Source organism: Podarcis pityusensis (genome assembly GCF_964106645.2).
Source record: "Podarcis pityusensis genome assembly, chromosome: 1".
Classification (NCBI taxonomy): Eukaryota; Metazoa; Chordata; class Lepidosauria; order Squamata; family Lacertidae; genus Podarcis; species Podarcis pityusensis.
Genome location: NC_138028.1, coordinates 117,664,792 through 117,679,752, shown reverse-complemented (window position 1 = coordinate 117,679,752; position 14,961 = coordinate 117,664,792). Strand labels below are relative to the sequence as shown.

General features: G+C 46.3%; 1 protein-coding gene across 3 annotated transcripts in view; it reads right to left on the bottom strand.

Annotated features, from left to right (window-relative positions):
• WIPF1 (WAS/WASL interacting protein family member 1) overlaps positions 1 to 14,961 on the bottom strand; it is a 59,214-nt gene that overhangs the window by 33,916 nt on the left and 10,337 nt on the right. Inside the window, exon 1 of one of the 3 annotated variants that reach the window (XM_080971448.1) lies at positions 5,494 to 5,606. The exons of the other annotated variants lie outside the window; for them this stretch is intronic. The gene's annotated coding sequence lies outside the window, so the exon portion shown is untranslated. Of the gene's footprint in view, positions 1 to 5,493; positions 5,607 to 14,961 lie in introns of those variants that run through there. 3 annotated transcript variants of the gene reach the window in all.

Genomic DNA, 14,961 nt, shown 5'->3' with positions numbered 1-14,961 from the left:
CACAGTGGCAACACATCCTGTAGAATTCCATCCATGATATTCTATCTGCACAATCAGAATGAACTTCAGGAACCCAAAAGTGGTACTGAAAAATACGGCTTTTGAGCCACCTGGCCCCAAAATGGCAACCAGGCGTTATGTTTTGGCGACTGTAACCCTGGTTTAAGGAGCCATATAGTGCCGGGGTTATATATATGAGTTTCTAACACTGGTTACATGGTAAAGGTAAAGGGACCCCTGACCGTTAGGTCCAGTCGTGGCCGACGCTGGGGTTGCGGCACTCATCTCGCTTTATTGGCCAAGGGAGCCGGCGTGCAGCTTCCGGGTCATGCGGCCAGCATGACTAAGCAGCTTCTGGCAAACCAGAGCAGCGCACGGAAACGCCATTTACCTTCCCGCCAGAGCAGTACCTATTTATCTACTTGCACTCTGACGTGCTTTCGAACTGCTAGGTTGGCAGGAGCAGGGACCGAGCAACAGGAGCTCACCCCGTTGCGGGGATTCGAACCGCCGACCTTCTGATCGGCAAGTCCTAGGCTCTGTGGTTTAACCCACGGCGCCACCCGCGTCCCGGTTACATGGTAGACTGCCCTTGAAGCTGCACATTCCATATTAGCCAGTGATAGGCCTCCTCTCCTAGGGAATATGCTTTGAACCTATTTCTAAGCAGGTGGCCTTTGCCAAAGCTTCTGGGAGCGAATTCGAAAAAGAAATGAAATGCATCCTGTACCTCTTGCAACAGCTGCAGAGTGCAGGAGGATCTGAGCAGGAAGAAGCACAGTGCAGAAGAAAGGTTCTGGCCTGAAAGCAGAAGGCAGATGGGCTGCCATGTATCGATACCCTAGGCTAAGTCCTAGCTTGGAACAGGTGTGTGTTGGCTGCACGTCCTTTTTATTGCACTTGTACAAAAATAAGAACCCAATACCACATCCTATTATCAAGCATCAGATGTCCTCCAAGCACCCTGCGAGGTTGGTTAGGCTGGCAAATAACAACGAGCTCAAGGTCACGATGTCGGCTTCATGGCTGAGCAGATCCAATACGCCACGAGCTACACCTCAGTGGCTCCCCAGGCCTGTGATCAACTGCCTTAGATGGAAGCGTGAGAACCATCGAACCACTGGTTTACGCAGTTACCACTTTTGTACAATCCCCTTATTGTTTTTCCCCCTCCCTTCTTTGCCTCTGTCACAATGCTCTCTGACTCTTCCCACTTCCTCTTCTCTAACTTTTCTCAGTTTTTCTCATCAAGCAGCGTTATCCGTTTATAAAACACAGGCTATCATTCACTGCTTTGCTTTTGCATGCTTCAATGGTGGTGCTTTCAAAAAAGATTTTCCATTCATTTTACAGGTCCACAAAGAAGTGCTACGAGTGTGAAAGAAAACAGAGAACCTGAAGCAAAGTGAATGGCTTTGTACAATGGAAACCAAAGGTTTTGTACAGTCACACATATAGCCTTGCAGCACACAGGGACCATTTTTTTTCACAGCATGATTTTTGTGCACAGAGGTTTGCAATTGCACAAATCTTCACGCAATAATTGCACTTAAAGCGGAAGATGCTATCTGTGTTTTCCCCTATCACTCTGGGCGGCTTCCAATAAATTTGAACACAGTAAGACATCAAACATCAGAAACTTCCCTATAGAGAGCTGCCTTCAGATGTCCTCTAAAAGTCAGATAGTTGTTTAATTCCTTGACAACTGATGGGAGGGCACTCCACAGGGTGACCCCGCCTGTATATATATTGGTACACAGAGGTGGCTGCTGCTTCCTGTTTTGCCTACTTCATTCATAGACAAGTGAAACAGGAAGAGGAAGTGGCACAGCCCTGCAGCATCTGTGGACTTGCCCCAATAGGAGTGATGCGAGAAAGCCCTCTCTGGACTCAGCGAGAATGGCAAAGAAAAAGCAATTTATAGGCACTGTATATGCGATATAAACATTGCGCCACCAGATGGCGCTGTGGAGTCCCGTTTTCTCTCTCTACCTGTTTTCCCAGTTTAAATTTACGTGTTTAACTGAAACGCTTGATGTGTCTAGAGTCAGCCTCTGTGTACCTATATAGGCAGTAAGTGCTTGAGAAGTGCAAGAGAGCAAACGTAAACGTTCCTGGCAAACGAACCCGCGCCCTGAAAATTATAACACAGTGTGGTGGGTGCTCACTCAGTATTTGCAACTCAGCCTTTCCTTACAACACCTATTTACAGGGCCTTGCTACTGTTTCTTTAGGGTCACCAGATCGCCATGCTGACGGCAGTGGCAGTGGAAGCCACAACTGGCAAAACACGTCAATCAGAGCCTAGTTCCTAAAAGCCAGATGTTTTGGACTACAACTCCCATCACCCCAGACCCACTGGCCATACTGGCACAGGGGTTAATGGGAATTGTAGTCAAACACCAGGATGGGGAAGACTGCTAAATCAAGTAATCTTCTGGATCCTTTTCTCCATGGCCCAGGGTCCTACAAGGACTAAATCTCCTTTGACTGGCCATTTCTCTCCAGTTCCCAGAACGGACCTTCCTGTACCTCCAACACTTGTGAAATTATGCTGCGGTCAGACTTTCCCTTTTGCTTATTCTTTCTTCATTCCATCAGTTCCCCAGGTCTCCGCCTTAAAACACCACTCACTTTTTGTCCAATTTCCTCCAGCTACCTTCAGTTTCTTGGTCTCCTTCCCTTGTACCCTGGCTTTCCTCTCCTTAAACCACACTTAGAGTCTTATTCAGAGGACCTTCTCCCACTCGTCCCTTTCTCTCTCTCAATTCTCTTTTCTCAGCTGGGTTCCTTTACTGAGTTGGGTCCCTTGATTCAGCCATGTTACCTCCAAGATTGCAACCCTCTAGTTCCCTCATTCTTGTGAGACTAGTTGACAAACCTACTTCTGTAACTAAGGTCTGGGTGAGGTTCTAATCCCTTGCCAAACTGACAACTTCTCCTTCCCCCACAGAAACAGAGCTGTATAGATGTATAATCTATGAAGCCTGAATAGTTGGGGTGGTTATGAACATTCTGTGCTGCTGCTTCAGCCAATGAATGTCACAGGCTTCACCACCAGAAGCACAACACGCTAAAGAAGTTTGCGTTCTTCCCTATAAATAGCATTATTGCATAGATCTAGCAGTATTTATGTGAATCCAATCATACAAAGGTAAAAGTCCCCTGAATGGTTAAGTCCAGTCAAAGGCGACTATGGGGTTGCGGTGTTCATCTTGCTTTCAGGCCAAGGGAGCCAGCGATTGTCCACAGACAGCTTTCCGGGTCATGTGGCCAGCATGACTAAACTGCTTCTGGTGCAATGGGACACTGGGACGGAAGCCAGAGCGCACGGAAACACTGTTTACCTTCCCGCCGTAGCAATACCTATTTATCTACTTGCACTGATGTGCTTTCGAACTGCTTGGTTGGCAGGAGCTGGGGCAGAGCAACGGGAGCTCACTCCATCGTGGGGATTCGAACCGCTGACCCAGGCATGTCTCATTACAGCAGCAAATGCTGATTATTTTGTTACATGTGCCTATAACTAAAAAAACCCCACAGGTTGTGGATTTTCACCACTGTGATGACAAGGACATTTTCTTTTTAGAAGGAGGGGGTAGAAAAACACTAGTCAACCTCTGCATTGTCAAGAATCAGCATATTATAAAACATTCTGAACCCAAATATTATTTTGCACAGTTAGGGACAGACCACAGGACAACGTCTTGGAAGTCACTGATCCAGTTTTTGGGTTGGTGCTCTTTCCCCCATGTCCTTTCTGGGTCTCAAAGTGAGACATGCATTTCCCCTCCCCCAACCATGTTGTCCTCACAACTACCCGGTCAGGCAATTTTTGGCTGAGAATGTATTTCAACTTGGGTGCCCCCTCCCCTGCCCAGTCCTAGTCTGAGCACTACCCTGAATTTTCAGAAGAATATGCAAGTTATTCACAGAGAAGGACAGAGGCCACAGAACCACCCAACTGGTTCTGTGACTTTAAGTGCACTTTTGGACTTGTTTTTCCTCCAAAAGCAAACCCCCCCCCCCGTCGTCCGCTGGAAGACTGCAATTGAAACTGATGGAACTTTCAAAAACAGCTTGTGATACAGCCTGGGGAGGAAGGAGGTCCAGAGGAGGGGAAAAAAGAATATCTGATCCTACCAGTTAGGCCCCTTACACCAAGCCCAGCAATTGTCTGGATGCTGGGAAGATTTTCTTCTTACTCTTGGAGCAAAAAGGGTTTAAGTGAGACACGTTTCAGACAAAGACAAAGAAGAAAGCAAAATCAGATCGATGCCCAGGGACTGAAGAAGCAAAAGGAGGCACACTCTGGCTTATGCCATTGGCCAGAGCTCCATGGAGCACTGAGAGTCTTAATCTCAGAGTTGTGGGTTCAAGTCCCACACTGGGCAAAAGAGTTATGCATTGCAGGGGGTTGGGTTAGATGACCTTCGTGGTCCCTTCCAACTCTACAAATTCTATGATTTTTGTCTGCATCCAAGGAGAACACCATGACAAAGGGGAGACCAACCTGGCTCCATTCACCGGCCCCTGGAGGAGCCGCAACGCTTGCTTTCCTCTTCTTCGCTCATTTTGCATCTAATTATGCCGCAAGCTCACAAGCAGGCCCTTGTGCTCTCTTTTAATATACGTGCAGGGCTTAGAAAATTCTTAGGCACTGTAAGTATTGAAATCAGTAATAGCATTTCAGAGCTAGCAAACTCCACTAAAGGAGCAGCCACATCTGCAGCACAATCCTAGGCATGCTTACACAAAAGCACATATAATTTAATTCCCACTAAATTCAAGGGGCCTTACTCCAAAGGAGGCACGATTGGACAATTTTTTTAAAAAATTCTTTTTATTAATTTTCATAAGCAAACAGAAAAACAAAACAACCGTACATAAAAAAAGAGAGAAAAAGAAAACAAAAACAAAAACAAACAACAGAAAACCTAAACGGACCAAAAAAGAAACACACGAATTGACAATAGCTGTGTATAGGATTGCAGTCTTAAGTCTTTTGCATTAGCCAATTACAATAACAGTTCAAGGTTCTCCCCACCCCAGCTGTGTGTGTGTGTTTCACAACCTGTGGGTCCCCAGATGTTGTTGAACTACAACTCCCATCACCCCTAGCTAGCAAGGCCAGAGCTCAGGGATGATGGGAGTTGTAGTCCAACAACATCTGGGGACCCACAGGTTGAGAACCGCTGGTGCCACAACAATAAAACATGCTTTCACTACCAAAATATTAAAATTCCCATCTTCTCACAGACAGGTAAGTTCACCAGCACACACACACATACAAACTGAACCACCAACCTGAATATTAATTGTTCCCTGTTATATGCATCTTTTGGGCGACCTTGCAAGTCAGAAGCTCAGCGCTGTCCTAGTGAAAGTCTCATGCTACAATCATCCTACCCCAACCACGACAACCTTAAACACACACATTAACACTCATATTCGAAAAGAATAAAAACTTGCTGCAAAAAGAAAAACACAGACCTGCACTGTCTTCAACAGTAGGAGAGCCGTCACGTCTGAAGCTCACCTCAGCTTTCAGCTGAGTTTCCTGTCACATAGCCACATGACACCACACTTCCCCACACTGCCTCTTGCTAAAAAAAACCTTGCTCCGTCTACTTCGTTTCGACTCGGAGAATATTTATACCTCACGTTATTATGCATCCCATTTGTTTGCATAATTCCGCTATCTTTTGTTTGTTCCGCTCAGAGCGCTCTAAAACTTAAAAGGGTAAACGCAAGGAGACAATTAGGAGTGTTACAGGAATGGCCCTCCGGTCAGTTCAACGCCATGTTAAATAAAGCTTGCACTGTGTGCATGCATTGAAATCTTTTGTGGTGCCACACTGCTGACTCATTTAAACCATGCTCTGTCTGTGGCCTGCTGCTGGCAGAGGGGACAGGACCACACAAATGTGAATGAGCACACACACACACAAACATTTCATTCCTCCCATTAACTCCATCCTGTCATGGAAGCTTTTCTGCAGCAGAGTATTTTTCTCTCTCTCTCTCCGTTTCACTAGATCAGTGTTTCCCAAACTTGGGTCTCCAGCTGCTTTGGGACTACAACTCCCATCATCCCTAGCCAGCAAGACCAATGGCCAGGGATGATGGGAATTGTAGTCCGAAAACATCTGCAGACCCACGTTTGGGAAACAATTGCACTAGACAGTTAAAAATTGCTTATAGGTAGGAATGTAGCTTCCGAGCCACTGTATTGCGATCAGAGAACATGGACTGTGGTGTGAGCCACAGGAAGTTTTGAAAGAAACTCATGCAATAGGAAGAATCAGCAAAGGTTTCAAAACAGGGTCACCTTCTGCCACAAAAAAAGCCTTCACTTTGGCTTATTGAGCACAAAGGTCCAACCCAGCCTTGATTATTTAAAAAAGCAGAAAGAGCTATAGGTAGGGGTGAAGTCCAATTTACCAGTGTGGCACAGTGGGACACAGGTGGCACTGTGGTCTAAACCACAGAGCCTAGGGCTTGCCGATCAGAAGGTCGGCGGTTCAAATCCCAGCAAGGGGGTGAGCTCCCATTCTTCAGTCCCAGTTCCTGCCCACCTAGCAGTTCGAAAGCATGTCAAAGTGCAAGTAGATAAATAGGTATCACACTGGCGGGAAGGTAAACAGCTGTCCACATGACCCAGAAGCTGTCTGTGGACAAACTCCAGCTCCCTCGGCCTATAGAGTGAGATGAGCGCTGCAACCCCAGAGTCGTCCGCGACTGGACCTAACGGTCAGGGGTACCTTTACCTTTACAAAGGGGGAGAGTGCTTTTTTGCTCAGGTTCTGTTTTTAGGTTTTCCATAGGCATCTGGTTGGCCAATGTGAAAAAGGATGCTGGACTTGATGGGTCACTGGCTTGATTCAACGGGGTTTTTCTTCCGTTCTTAATTTTGGAACAGAGGCAATAAGAGTCTCTTTTATACAAACACAACTAAGGTTTTCCTTTGACTAATTCATGCAGGTAAAGGTAAAGGTACCCCTGCCCGTACGGGCCAGTCGTGTCCGACTCTAGGGTTGTGCGCCCATCTCACTTAAGAGGCCGGGGGCCAGCGCTATCCGGAGACACTTCCGGGTCATGTGGCTAGCGTGACGAAGCTGCTCTGGAGAGCCAGCGCCAGCGCAGCACACGGAAACACCGTTTACCTTCCTGCTATAAAGCCGTACCTATTTATCTACTTGCATTTAGGGGTGCTTTCGAACTGCTAGGTGGGCAGGAGCTGGGACCGAAAGACGGGAGCTCACCCTGCCGCGGGGATTCGAACCGCTGACCATGCGATCGGCAAGTCCTAGGCACTGAGGTTTTACCCACAGCGCCACCCGCGTCCCAATTCCCAATTAGGGAATTTTACCCAATTAGGGTTTTACCCACAGCGCCACCCGCATCCAAATTAGGTACAATTCATGCAGATACAACTCCGTTAATGCCATCTTGGCAAACTTGAGCTTGGAAGATCCCCCATCCCCTACCTAGAACAGGCTAGAGGAAAAGTACCAAAATCCCATGGAAGATTACCACTGAAGATGTAGCAGAGTTGATAAAAAGAAAGTTAGCAGACAGTGATGCAAACTGCAAGTAAAAACCACAGGAAGTAGCATGGGAGCTAGCATTTACACAGAATTTGTAATGCGGAGAGGCCCTATAACCATTTAAAGATGGGCCAAAGGAGGAAGGTGGCACTGCTAGATTTGCATTTACAACCTCATCTCTATTCACATGCAAAACTGTATCCAGAACGAAGCAGTTTTATTCATTCCACAAAGTACTGAGCAGCCACTGTCTCAGGCTCCTGTACTGAAATATTGCATTTATATGCATGGCAGTACTGCCATCCTACCAGGCTGAAAAGAGAGAAAAGGTGGTTTGTCCACCCCAGCCTTCGCTGACCTGGTGTGCTGCAGCTGCTTTGCACTACAACTCCCATCAGCCTCACCTAGATGGGAGTCAGAGTCCAAAGACAGCTGCAGCACAGCAAGTTGGCAAAGGCTGATCTTTTAGTTCTGGCCCAAGTGCCTAGCCAGCACACAAACACACCAACTCTGGCTTCCTACTTATAAAAAAGTGGGGTCTGCTCTGTCTTAAGACAGTGTTTCCCAAACTTGGGCCTCCAGCTGTTTTTTGGACTACAATTCCCGGCATCACTAACCACTGCTAGCTAGGGATGATGGGAGTTGTAGTCCAACAACAGCTGGAGACCCAAGTTTGAGAAACGCAGTCTTAGACACAGAGCAGACCCCACAGAGCTGTTATGAGCTTGAAAAGGAGCAGGAAGGAACTAGGCAAACCACGTTAATCTCCTCAGAGGAACAGTAGGATACACAGTGGTACCTCGGGTTACATACGCTTCAGGTTACACACTCTGCTAACCCAGAAATAGTGCTTCAGGTTAAGAACTTTGCTTCAGGATGAGAACAGAAATTGTGCTCCGGCGGCACGGCAGCAGCAGGAGGCCCCATTAGCTAAAGTGGTGCTTCAGGTTAAGAACAGTTTCAGATTAAGAACGGACCTCCAGAACGAATTAAGTACTTAACCTGAGGTACCACTAGTAGAAGGTACTAATAGTAGTAGTAGTAGTAGTAGTAGAAGAAGAAGAAGAAGAAGAAGAAGATTTTAATATTTATTATGCAAGATCTGCCACTCACTCCTGCACACAAACGCCACTCACCAGTTTGGGCACAGTCAGATACGACTACCCCCAATTAAAAGAAAGATAAGCTCTATTCACATTTAGAGAACCTTGACTCAAACTGGGTTGCTTTGCCAGGGGTCCCACTTCACCCAGCACCCATTTTGTGGCACACTGTGTTACAAGGAGGCTTCCTCTTTTAATTAAAGCAGGTCTGGGAAAACTGTGGCCCTGCAGATGTTGCTAGCCTACAACTTGCATCATCTCTGAACCTTGGCCATTAAAATGTTGAGTCTATTGTCCTTAGGTACAGTAATGAGGACTACTAGATAGACTGCCAGCCCTGGCTTAAGCTTTATATCAGGGGCTGCCTTATATTGAACCAGGCCTATGGTCCACCGTGTCCAGTATTCCACATGCACACCCCAAACTACAGCAAAATATCCTTTCAGCCAGAAGTGCTGGTGAACAAATCAAATCTGAGATTTTGGCCATGCAAACCATGCGTACTGGATCGTGCTTTCACACATAAACAGTGTCAGGTGGCTACTTCTTCCCGAAGCTCCCATTTGCCCATGCAGTTTAAACCTCACTGGGAAGTTGCACCCAAAAGCTGAAAATGCAAATGCTGGTTATTTATATTGGAAGCTTTCATTTCATTTCATTTTATTTGCACACACAGCTGAAGCGATCCCTCAGTCAGCAGGAATATATATATATATATATATATATATATATATATATATAATGTGGTAGACCCCCTGAGTACGAAAGAACTTGAAGGGAAGTTGAAGAGTTCAGGAAGTGACTTGATGTTTGCTCATGAGACACTGTCCCCATTGTCTTTAAAACCAATCTTAATTTTGAAAGACTTGAGAGGAAAAATGCTAGCACGATTTGCTGACAGTAGCAGGCCTCTCTTCCATCACATTCACACCACACATTGAAAGCGCTATGACGCCACTTTAAACAGCCATGGCTTCCACCCCAATAATTACTGGCTGCGGGTGCTGTTGAGACCCCTATTCCCAGCACAGAGCTACAATTCCCAGACTTCCCTGTTAAACCACTCCAGGAATTGCTCTGTGAAAGGAAAAGGAGATGAATAGGTTCTGTCTTCGGATGTTAAACAAAAAGGGTGAGTCACCTGCGCTGTTCTCCACCCTAAACTTTCTGCCTGACATCCAGAGCCGCTTTGGGAGGCGGTGGCAGCAGCAGTGGGGACACCCCGTCCCTACGAAGAGCCTAGAGGTGGCTGGCACCAACTGCCTTTCTTTCATTCCTCCCATCCCAGAACTGTTTCCCTCAACAGTCATTCTCCCCTTGCTGCATCTGAGGGAGAGGGAAGCCCGGAAACCCTACTCCACAGAGTCAGCTCAGAGCAGTTACCCATTTCGGCAGCTCCTCCACCTGAAAACGGTGTGCTCAGGTACAGCTAGGCATCCCAAGGCAGGGATGGCTAATCTATGACTCCTGTGGAGCTTGTTGGATTCCAGCTCCCATCAGCTTCAGACAGCATGCTGTCCGAAGACGAGGGGAGATGAGGGCAACAACCTCTGGAGGGCCACAGGTTGCCCATTCCTGATCTAAGGTCAGGGCCAGATCGCCCATGAGGTACGCTGAGCCAGCCGCCTCCCACTTCCGGAGGCTCAGATTAGTTTTCACGTCGGTGCTAAATTTGGTCCTCATACTGCTGGGGTGAGCCTAGGGCTTGCCAATCAGAAGGTCGGCAGTTCAAATCCCTGCGACGGGGTGAGCTCCCGTTGCTCAGTTCCTGCTCCTGCCAACCTAGCAGTTCAAAAGCACGTCAAAGTGCAAGTAGATAAATAGGTACCGCTCTGGTGGGAAGGTAAACGGTGTTTCCGTGCGCTGCTCTGGTTCGCCAGAAGCGGCTTAGTCATGCTGGCCACATTACCCAGAAGCTGTACACTGGCTCCCTCAGCCAATAAAGCGAGATGAGCGCCACAACCAGAGTCGGTCACGACTGGACCTAATGGTCAGGGGTCCCTTATTGGGATGGTTCAAATCTGCCACCTGGTTCCTTGAAATGAGTCTGGGAACTCCAATCTCGCCCACCCAGCCCTAATATAGATCCCTAGTGCTTATTTGCTACTTGATGCTGTGCATCACCCACATTTTGGCAATGGTGAACAGAGTTTACACCTCTCTTGCACGGAGTATGAAACCAGTAGAATATGTTAAGAAGGTGTGAGCTACAGCAGCGAAGGAAAAGGTAGAGCTTTTTTCTTGGGGGATTGAAGGATACACAGTACCAGCACCTTAAAAAATAACACAGTGGTACCTCGGGTTAAGAACTTACCGTAATTCATTCTGGAGGTCCGTTCTTAACCAGAAATTGTTCTTAACCTGAGGTACCGCTTTAACTAATGGGGCCTCCCGCTGCTGCCGCGCTGCCACTGCGCAATTTCTGTTCTCATCCTGAAGCAAAGTTCTTAACCCAAGGTACTATTTCTGGGTTAGCGGAGTCTGTAATCTGAAGCATCTGTAACCTGAAGCATCTGTAACCTGAAGCATCTGTAACCCAAGGTACCACTGTAATGTTAAAAGTGTAACAACTTCATGGTAGGTACCGGCACTGTTTTTTCTAAGAAAGAAAGAAAGAAAGAAAGAAAGAAAGAGAAAGAAAAAGAAAAACACTGAATTCACAGGAGGTGAATTAAGAACATCATAACTTCTAAAAGGGCATGAAAAGCTTAAAGCTGAAATAGGAGAATTTTACATTTGTACAAAGCAAGCTTGGCACATCTTGCTCTATAGAATCATAGAATCATAGAGTTGGAAGAGACCACAAGGGCCATCGAGTCCAACCCCCTGCCAAGCAGGAAACACCATCAGAGCACTCCTGACATATGGTTGTCAAGCCTCTGCTTAAAGACCTCCAAAGAAGGAGACTCCACCACACTCCTTGGCAGCAAATTCCACTGTCGAACAGCTCTTACTGTCAGGAAGTTCTTCCTAATGTTTAGGTGGAATCTTCTTTCTTGTACTTTGGATCCATTGCTCCGTGTCCGCTTCTCTGGAGCAGCAGAAAACAACCTTTCTCCCTCCTCTATGTGACATCCTTTTATATATTTGAACATGGCTATCATATCACCCCTTAACCTCCTCTTCTCCAGGCTAAACATGCCCAGCTCTCTTAGCCGTTCCTCATAAGGCATCGTTTCCAGGCCTTTGACCATTTTGGTTGCCCTCCTCTGGACACGTTCCAGTTTGTCAGTGTCCTTCTTGAACTGTGGTGCCCAGAACTGGACACAGTACTCCAGGTGAGGTCTGACCAGAGCAGAATACAGTGGCACTATTACTTCCCTTGATCTAGATGCTATACTCCTATTGATGCAGCCCAGAATTGCATTGGCTTTTTTAGCTGCCGCGTCACACTGTTGGCTCATGTCAAGTTTGTGGTCAACCAAGACTCCTAGATCCTTTTCACATGTACTGCTCTCAAGCCAGGTGTCCCCCATCTTGTATTTGTGCCTCTCATTTTTTTTGCCCAAGTGCAATACTTTACATTTCTCCCTGTTAAAATTCATCTTGTTTGTTTTGGCCCAGTTCTCTAATCTGTCAAGGTCGTTTTGAAGTGTGATCCTGTCCTCTGGGGTGTTAGCCACCCCTCCCAATTTGGATGGGTATAGTCTGAAGGCTTCAAAAGGAAACTTTGTTGAAACCTGGAAAACTTCTCTCTCTCTCTGTGTGTAGAAATTAACTTTCTGGTCACCAGTGACATGTGCTTATTTGAAACTTTGTGAAGCAGTTGCTTTAGGTATGCATTAAATACTCATACCAACGGGAGACTTTGTCCTATATCTCACATGCTCTAGTTCACCCCAATAACTATCACCTACTGTTCGCTAATTTGCAGCAACCTAAGGTGCCGATAATTAACAAAAGGAAATAGAGGCAGCAGCAGGAGTCATCGGGGAGAGCAGTGGCAAACTAAACGCCACGTTTTGCGATGCAACATAGCATGTCAATTGTACGTACCACAAAAGTATCTTGCTTTGGAATAAGAAAGAGAAAAAAGTAATGGGAATAGAAGAGGGAAGCGAACAAATTGAGGTGCTAGTACATAAAGTTACATCAAGCTATATAATTATGGACCTTAAGAAGGGGCAGCCCGCCCCATTTTGCCGCCTGAGGCAAAACAGGAAGGTGCTGCCAGCACCAGATTTAGGGTGGCACACTGAGCCAAGGGGGTGCAAAATTGAGACAATCCATAATTGAGAAGATCCATTTGGGTGTGCCAAATTTTGACCTCGCACAGGGCAGCTTATTATGGAAGATTACCAAAGTCCACTCAGGGTCGTGCCCCCCCCAACCCCCCGTTAAAGCTTCCCTTAACTGGCTTGTGTGGCGGTACCCACAAAGAGTTGGCGATGGTTGGGTCTGGCAAGATATTCGTGTTGACACATTAAATGATTTGTAAAACTGCAAATCAAACTCTATGCTTGTTCTTCCTGTGTGTGTGGCAATTATTATTTCCGTGGTGTTTCTTCCTGTCCCATTAAGGCAGAGCGGAACCGGAAGCAGAGGCAAAGCGTTTTGGATACTTTAACCACGTTATATAAAACATGATCGTTAGATATCTTAAGAAGTCCCCCAGCACATGCACACTGACAGTTAGGATGGCTGGAATTTCAATCAGCACAGAGGAATGAGTTCCTGAAACTGGGCCAAGATTACAGGAAAGGCTGCCAGATGGCTGCCTCCTATTATATCAAACGAAGTAGCATTAGGACATTTGAAATCTGCAGCAGGATGTTGTGTGGAATACTGTAGCTCTCTGCTCCCCAGCCAGTAAATATCCAAGTATTTGGATTTGAAAATAAGCAGCAGAGTTAACACAGGACACTGAACCATCTGGTTATGTTTGGGCAGTGGAAATTCTTGTGCATGAATTATTATTCTAAGCTGCCTCAAGACCTGTTTTCCAGAGCGTTTGGAATAAGCCTGCAGTACCACTCAGACACGCAAATTAATAAAGTGTAATGCTCATATTTCTCACACTGTCTTCTCAAAAGGCTTCAGAGTACATATCTAAAACACCATCACCCCTTCCCCCCCAACAGTGATAACTCTGTGAACTGTAGCAGGCATTTTAATATGGTTTTCTGTTTCTAAGCTATTACTGACAGAACTGGGTTGCTCTGCAACTCTTCCAGACGTGGCAACAGACCTTGCCTCACAAGTTAGGCAGGAGCCTAATGCGAAACTCACGATTAAAGCCTTGGTGTATTTAATGCAGGGAGATCGGCAATTAGCAACGAGTTTAGCAAACACTCTGTCTCGATAACTGCTTTCTGGCTCTGGAATTCTCTGTCTTTGAAGGTGTGCCAAAAGTAGAGGCTGATCCGCCTCCCAGAGGAAATGCAAGGTCTTTTTAATTCAATAAGCATGGGCTTGCTTTAATGGCACATGTATGCAAGAGTATCTTAGATCCTTCCAAAATCCCATTGATTGTGGATAATAAACTTGCTGTCAGCCCTGACCTTTCAAGAACAGGGGCAAGACCATAAGTGCAAACTATACACTTCTAAGAAAAGCAAACCCTCCTCTTCACTTGGTGTCGGGTCATAGAGATGCTTTTAACAGACTGACACAAAAAGGTTCTGGGAATCTGCACTGATTCTATTTAGAGACCAGCTGTTGTTGCACAAGTGCTCATGTGACTCTGCCCAATAATAAGTGAGGCTTGACGCTGCCAGCATTGTACACAGGAGGAAGGCAATTGTTGAGGGACTCTTACTGCCTTTGCACCCCTCTTACGGTACAGTCAAACCTCGGTTGTCGAACACAATACATTCTGAAAGACTGTTCGACTTCCAAAATGTTTGACGACCAAAAGCTGAAACCGGAAGCTTCAATAAAATAGGGAAACTCAAAACGGGAGCCACGTAACACGTTTGACTTCCAAAAATTGCTCAAAAAATGGAGCAGTTACTTCTGGGTTTTTGGTGTTCACTAGCCAAAACGTTCGAAAACGGAGCCATGTGAGAACCGAAGTTTGACTGTACCCCTAATCTGCACAATAGCACATGCTATCTCCAGTGAACAGAATCCCAAACCTAGGAGTCTGCCTTTGTTAAGAAAGGAGGGTGTTTGTCCATGGAAAGCTAGTTCAGACCCTAGTCCGAGACAACCAGGCCATTGCCCAGCTAATAAATCACATTGTACACTGACCACAGAACATCTCAAATAAAAATCAACATGTCTGGAACCACAGGAGCAGCAAAAAATAAAAAGACAAAAACAAGAACCTCAACCACTCAAAGCATATGCCTAAATTTTAATCACAG